This window comes from Orycteropus afer, unplaced genomic scaffold, assembly GCF_000298275.1.
Source record: "Orycteropus afer afer isolate SDZICR_OR568_19922 unplaced genomic scaffold, OryAfe1.0 scaffold00006, whole genome shotgun sequence".
Classification (NCBI taxonomy): domain Eukaryota; kingdom Metazoa; phylum Chordata; class Mammalia; order Tubulidentata; family Orycteropodidae; genus Orycteropus; species Orycteropus afer.
Window position 1 is genome coordinate 29,858,353 of NW_006921593.1, and position 7,937 is coordinate 29,866,289.

Here is a 7,937-nt window from a genome sequence, read left to right on the forward strand (position 1 = left end):
TATGTCTTCAAGTATCTTCAGATACATCAGCCTCTGTCTTTTGCCTGGAGAAAAGCCCAGTGAGGACGACCTCAAAAGAAAACCTGATAAGCAATTTGAGCTGCTAGAGCCTTGTGATGTGTCACGATGAACTAGCAGACGTTTGAAAATGTCGTCAGCGAGATTTTGCACTCTACTTATTTATTTATTTATTTATTATGTGCCTATTGAGATTGAGGTGGGTGGAAGCGAGAACTGACTGGGACATGAGTTTGCAATTATTTTGTAAACTGCTGAAAACTCACCTTTAAAGGGGGTTTCTTCTTATTTTAATCGGTCAGAGCAGGTTGGTCTTTCAGAGCAGCAGAAATGTAGGCACACAAGTTGCGGGGGAGACATCTTCCTGGTTCTGGAAGCTTCTTTTGATAGGAATGGCACTCCAGAAGAGCTCCCCGCCGGCCTTTCTCACCACATCCTTTACTTTTCATCGGAGTATCTGCTTTGTGAATTTGGAAGGAGACACTCGGCACTGTCTGTCCGCCTGTCCGTCTGGGGGCTGGCCTGTCTGCTCTCTGCTCCCCCAGGCTCTGAGTGTAGCAAGCCTGGCCCTCCCTAGTGCTCCCACGCTGCTGAGGGTGAGATGGGTTTGTGTGATTCACAGTGTGTGTCAGCGTGAGGAGGGCCCAGTGCGAGGAAACTCCCTGTCCAGCAATGTGAGCCATATTCTCTAAAACCCACTTGGCCCGGAACAGAGATGCTATTGTGACTCTTGCCTGCTCACTTTTCCATCTTCTGCCTTGCCTCAGAACTTGAGAGAGGAGGAGGGTAATTATCTTCAGGCCTCCCCTTCAGCCTTCCGAAATGATCCTAAACAGAATGGTCTCAAGACCAACTTTCTCTGCTGAAGGTGGGTGAGAAATATGGTCTCGTTGGAGAGAGAGATGGGAGAGACAAGGATTCTAGTGGTGAAAAGGGACTGCGATTTGGTGTGGGGTGTTAAGATGAAACGTCCAGTTGGGTGGAATGTGTTGGTGGATGGGATGCCAGACTCAGGTCAACAGGACCTTGGTTCTTCTGCTGGCCTGGCACTCACTGTGTGACTGACTGCATTTAGTCATGCTGTGTCTCAGTTTACTTATCCATAAAATGGGGCCAAGTTTTATTCTGGAGACTGATAATTCTCTGAAATGGCGAATTGTAATCTGTATACAAATGGTAATATGTATACTTATAACTTTTAAAATCCTATTTATGGAGATAAATATATAGGAGAGCATTGATAAGAGGAAGAGTCAGGAATGCATAGATAGCTCGCTCATATTTTGAAATAAGATCATATAATAATTTAAAAAAAAAAAAACTAAACTAAATTATGGTCCATTCCAGTGATGAAAATGTAGGCCAAAGTTATATAAACCCACTTGCCATCAAGTCGGTTCTGACTCATAGTGACTGTATAGCACAGAGTAGAACTGTCCCATAGGGTTTCCAAGGCTGTAAACTCTGGTGGTATAGTGCCTAAGGCACTTGACTGCTAACCAGAAGGCTGGCGGTTCAAACCCACCAGCCGCTCCTCAGAAGGAAGGTTGGGCAATCTACTTCCCTAGAGATACCACCTCAGAAACCCAAGGAGAGGTCGCTATGAGTCAGATCTGACTCGATGGCAGTGAGGTTTTTGAGAAACCTTTACAGAGGTAGACTGCCACATCTTTCTCCTGCAGAGTGGCTAGTGGGATCAAACCACCGATCTGTTGGTTAGCAGCCAAATGGTTTAACCACTTTGCCACCAGAGCTCCTAAAAGATATACAAGGATAGGGCCATTAAAAAAATCAAAGTTAACTTCAAATTCTAGCTCTACCATGTATTAGCTAGCTGGCTATGTACTCCTAGACCAACAACAAATGTACCTTTCAGAGCCTTGTCTTTCCCACTTGTAGACTGTGATTACAAGGCTTCCCATTTAGGTTGCTGTGGGGAATCAATGAGCAAACATGTCGAGGTCCCTGCTATGCCAAAGGTACTAAATAAATGCTGGTTGTCCTTTCTTTTTCTTTCTAAACTGCTGTAGTTTGTAGGCTGTCAGCCACTTAGGAAGGTGGGGGATGTGGGGCCTAACCTTTAGCCATTGTCCTCTTAGACTCTGCCCACAGAGTGAGTGTGTCCAGGGTGTTGGGCATCCTGATATGGCTGGTCGGAGGACCTCTCAGTCCACACCCAGGCTCTCTGTTTTCCAAGAGGAGCATTTTCCTCCTGGTTATTTCTTTGGCACAGCTCCCTTAGGCCAACAGCATTAAATAAATATCACAAAGATTAGGTTCTGCCAGGGCTCAGAGTTTCATGTTTCCAACCTTGTCCTGGGTGTTGGAATGGAGAACAAGCATGTGAAGTTTGCAGATGACACATCACTGGAGTGGGAGGCCAGTTCTAGAGATTTGGATCTGAATCAAGTGGAATGGGTCAAAAGTCAGGGATAGAAACAGAATCAGGGCAATCAGAGGGCTGAGAAGCTGTGAGAGGCCTTCCTGGGTCACGTGAGTGGTGTGGCCCGTGGCCTCTGAGGTCTCTTTCTAATCCTGAGCATCTGGGACCCTTCGACATCTCCAGAAACCACAGAGATGCCTGGGCTGTACAAGGGCAGGTTGGTAGATCCAAACATGTAGAATGATGGTCTATGTGGGTGGATATCTTGGGCCTCTTCACCTCAAAATAAATGGCATTTAATGAGAGTTGAAGAAACCCATCAAATGATTATCTTATATGGAAAGTCCTCATTATACAAATAGGTGTGGATTTTTGATTCTCATTTTTTTATAAGCTAAGATCTTTTTTTAAATAAAATTAATTAATCTTCATCCCTACCCACCTGCGTTCCCCAAAGATTGCAACTATTAGCTGTTTATTGTTGCAGTGTATAAATTACTTAGTGTGACCTTTCTACCCATAAGTCTTTGTAAACTCCAAAGTGGAGTTTGCCATGAGCAACTGAGGAGCTCCTGATTGCTAAAGTTGTCCACCTGGGGTCCTTCTATTGGGAGTGGTACTAAAAAATGTTCTGGGAGGTTCTGCTCTCTCTCAGGTGCTTAGAATTCTGATGTTATGATTGGTTGGTTTGGCCACTCTGCTAGGCTCAAAAGGAGGCCTCCTAGAGGCAGAGGTCTCTCTGACTGCTGGTTGAGGAAGATGTGCTGCTGAAAGAGACGTGCACTCCTGAAAGACATGTGCTGCTGGGAAAGAGATGCAAGAGACACGCATTGCTGAGAGAGACACCAAGGGACACGTACTGCTGGGAGAGAGACTGTGAGAGACTGTTGGCTGAGGGATGGTGGGCTGGGAGAGAGACTGAGCATTTTTCCTGAACTTGAATTGTAGCCTGGTGCTTCCCTAATAAACCCCATAATCTGTGAGCTCTGTGTGGCCACTGCAGTGAATTATCGAACCCAGAAGAGAGGTGATGGGTGCTTTGGGAGGAACGATTGGTGAAAGGGCTGGAGGGAAGCAGCATGTCTGGCCTTGCAGCCATAGCCTTGGATTACTGATAGTGACTCTGTCTTCCTCTTGTGGAGTTAGAGGAGATCAGGAGATGTGACCTCCTTGCCCTTTTAGCAATTATGTGTTCTTCCAGATATAGTCAGTGTATGTTCCCTTTTTTCTCTCATAAAAAGTAGGCTGTTTTATACATATTGTTTAGCATCTTGCTTTTATACTAAAAAATATATCTTGCATTTTTATCTATATTGATGTATGTACATCTACCTAATTTTTTAACACCACATGGTTACTTCTATTATTTAGATACTCCATAATTTATTTAAGCAGACTTTACTAATAGACAAATAATTTATTTTTGTGTTTTTACGATTAAAAACAATGCTGGAATAGACATTCTTATATATGCACCTTTGTACACACTGATCCATAACTGAATGTAGAGACATCTCAAGAATAGTTTTGCCACATTAATAGTAATAACTAAAGATTAGTAGCTCTGGTAGCATAGTGCCTAAGGCACTTGACTGCTAACCAGAAAGCTGGTGGTTCAAACCCACCAGCCACTCCTCGGAAGGAAGATGGGGCAGTGTACTTCTGTAGTGATACTGCCTCGGAAACCCAAGGAGGGTTCGCTATGAGTTGGGTCTGACTCGACAGCACATAACAACAGCAACAACAACAAGATGAGTTGTGGGATGACATCAGCAATATCATAAGTGAAGAAAGCAAAAGGTCATTAAAAGACAAGAAAGAAAGAAAAGACTAAAATGAATGTCAGAAGAGACTCTGAAACTTGCTCTTGAATGGAGATTAGCTACAGCAAATGTAAGAAATAATGAAGTAAGAGAGCTGAACACAAGATTTCAAAGGGTGGCTCAAGAATACACAGTAAAGTTTTATGAAGAAATGTGCAAAGACCTGGAATTAGAAAACCAAAGAGGAAGAACACACCCAGCATTTCTCAGGGTGAAAGAACTGAAGAAAAAAATTCAAGCTTTGGAATTGTAATATTGAATAATTCTATGGGTAAAATATTGAATTATGCAGGAAACATTAAAAGAAGATGAAAGGAATACACAGAATCACTGTACCAAAAAGAATTGGTTGATGCTGAACCATTCAGGAGGTAGCATATGATCAAGAACTGATGGTATGGAAGGAAGAAGTCCGAGCTGCACTGAAGGCATTGACCAAAAACAAGTCTGAAGCATTGAGAGAATGCCAGTTGAGATGTTTCAACAAATGGATGCAATGCTGGAAGTGCTCACTCATTTATGTCAAGAAATTTGGAAGATAGCTTAATTGGCCAATCAACTGCAAGAAAAATGTATTTGTGCCCATCCCAATGAAAGGTGATCCAAAGGTCCCTGGGTGCTGCAGGTGGTCCGCACTCAGCTAATAATCCCAAGGTTTTGCCTGGTCAAACCTACCCAGCAGAAGATCGAGGCCTGGTGCGCAGCTTGTGTAAAGATTACAGCCAGCCCAACTCCAGAGCCTGCACATTCTCGCCAAATGAATACACAAACAAGCAAATTCCTCACCCAAAGAAAAATGATCCAACAGCATGAGGAGATTATCAAACTCTATCAATATTCTATAACTCACACCAAACTCATTGCCTTCAAGTCGATTCTGATTGACAGCAACCCCCACTGGGTTTCCAAGGCTGTAATGTAAATCTTTATGGAAGCAGACTGCCTCATCTTTCTTCTGTGGAGCAGCTGGCGGGTTCAAACTACCATCTTTTTGGTTAGCAGCCAAATGTCTTAATTACTACATCGTCAGAGCTCCTTATCATTAGTGTTACATGCAAGTAAAATTTTGCTGAAGATAATTCTAAAATGGTTGCAGCAGTCCATCGACAGGGAACTCCCAGAAATTCAAGTTGGATTCAGAAGAGGACTTGAAACAGAAGATATTATTGCTGCCATCAGATGGATCTTGGTGGAGAGCAGAGAATACCAGAAGGATGTTTACCTGTGTTTTATTGACTATGCAAAGGCATTCAACTGTGTTGATCATAACAAATTGTGGTTAACATTTCAAAGAATGGGAATTCCAGAACACTTAATTGTGGTCATGCAGAACCTGTGTATAGACCAAGAGGCACTCCTTCAAACAGAACAATGGTACACTTGTATGGTTTAAAATCAGCAAAGATGTACATCCAGGTTGTGTCTTTTTACCATACTTATTAAATCTGTAGGCTGAGCAAATAATCCAAGAAGTTGTGCTATGTTAAAGAAGAATATGACCTCAGGATTGCAGGAACAATCATTGACAGTCTAACATGCAGATGACACAATCTTGCTTATTGAAAGCAAAGAGGATTTGAAGCACTTACTGATGAAGATCAAAGACTACAGCCTCCAGTATGGATTGCATCTCAACCCAAATCTTCACAATTGGACTAATAAGCAACATCATGATAAAAGGAGAGAAGACCGAAGTCAGGGATTTAATTTTACTTGACTCCACAATCAACACCCATGGAAACAGCGAAGAAGAAATCAAAAGATGTACTGGGCACATGCTGTAAAAGACCCCTTAAAGTGTGAAAAAGCAAAGATATCATGTTAAGGGTCTTTTCAGTAGCTTCATATGCATTTGAAAGCTGGACAACGGAAAAGGAAGACTGAAGAAGGCTTGATGCATTTGAGTTATAGTGTTGGTGAAGAATAGAAAATATACTGTGGGCTGTGAGAAGAATGAACAAATCTGTCTTGGAAGCAATACAGCCAGAATGCTCCTTGGAACTGAGAATGGTGAGACTTTGTCTCACATACTTTGGATGTTTTTTTTTTTTTTTTTTTTTAATTATGATTTGGGTGAAAATTTAGAGAGCAAATTCACTTTCCATACAGCGGTTCGCATACACTTTGTCATATGACATTGACTACAATTTACCACAATGCAACAGCCCCCTTCCCGCTTCCTCCCTATAGTTACCTCTTCCCTGTGTCCATCCCTCCATGCACTCCTGCCCCCTAAGCTGTCTCCCTGTGCATAAGCAGCCCTTCTTTCTCCCATGATTATTCTCTCCAAGGAGTGTACCTACCTCAGGTAAATGTTCACCTCTTATGCCTGTCTTTTGTTTGGCTGGAAGCCACAGGTGTGGGTTCAATTCCAGAACTTTGGATGTGTTTTCAGGAGGGACTAGTCCCTGAAGAAGGAGGACATCACTCTTGGTAAAGTAGAGGGTCGCAAAAAAAGAGAAAGACCCTTGACAAGATGGATTGACACAGTGGCTGCACCAATGGGCTTGAACATGGCAACGATTGTGAGGATGCACAGGCTCAGATCGGACAGTGTTTTGTTCTGTGGTACATGGGGTCACCATGAGTCAGAACTGACTTGACAGCCCCTGACAGCAACAGCAACACACTTATATAAGAATATCAGTAGGATTAAATTCTCAAAATGAAATTGCCACATTTTTACATTCAATATTATAATTTTGGATGGTTGATTGTTTTAATTTTTCATGAGTTTTCATTTGTGAGAAAGACTGGGCAATCTACTTCCATAAAGATTTACTGCCTCGGAAACCCTAAGGGGATCACTATGAGTTGGAATCGACTTGATGGAAGTGAGGTTTTTTTTTTTGTTTGTTTGTTTTTCATTTACAACTTAGCTATTTATCATTTATAAAACTTTCCCCCTTGAAGCAATGGTGTTCTGGTTACCTAGTGCCACTCTGACAGAAATATACCACAAATGGGATGGCCTTAACAAACAGGAGTTTATTCTTACAATTTGGAGACTTTAAGTCTGAGTTCAAGTGCCAGGCTCTAGGATCTGGTGAAAGCCTCTTGGCCTTGGGCTTCAGCTATGCCTCCAGCTCCTGGTCCACTGAAGCTAGAGGCTTTTCTTCACTCAGACAGCTTCTGGTTGCTGAGGCTTCCAGGCCCAAGGTTGACGTGTAAAAAGGCACAGTCTTGATTCCCCAGGTTGGCAGAGCATGGCAGCCTGCTGAACAACGACATGGTTACATGCAGGTTCCGATCGTGCCATAAGCTAGAGACCACTCCCCAAGGCTTCTGCTTATATACAGGAAGCATACCACATTCCCTAAGGCAGCTACTCAGCTGCTCCCAATAGATTCTACCATGGAGCTGATTGCCAGTCTCATCATGGGGAAACACGACCACCAGCTGCCCAGCCACTCAACCAGGCCCAGACAAGTTGACACACCAGCTGAACTACCACAAATGGTGTTGGTGCCAAAGGGTAATTTGAAAATATGATATACAATTTACTGTGTGATATTACTTTGAGCACCAGAATTGAATCCTCCCAATTACCTCTTGGGAAATGATTGTGGCTAGATGTGGGGAAGGCAGCCTGATTGAGTGGGAAGAATGTGAGGGTTGAGTTCTGTGGTTCTGCTTTTGAATCCCAGCTCAGGCACTTATTCCTTAGCCAGGAAACAAAGTCTCTGAGGCTCAGGTCTTGACAAATGAGATAA

At 42.9% G+C, this 7,937-nt stretch overlaps 1 protein-coding gene across 1 annotated transcript in view; it reads left to right on the forward strand.

The window, feature by feature from the left end:
• Window positions 1-7,937, forward strand: part of DNER (delta/notch like EGF repeat containing) — a 435,394-nt gene that overhangs the window by 405,799 nt on the left and 21,658 nt on the right. The gene's annotated exons all lie outside the window — the stretch shown is intronic.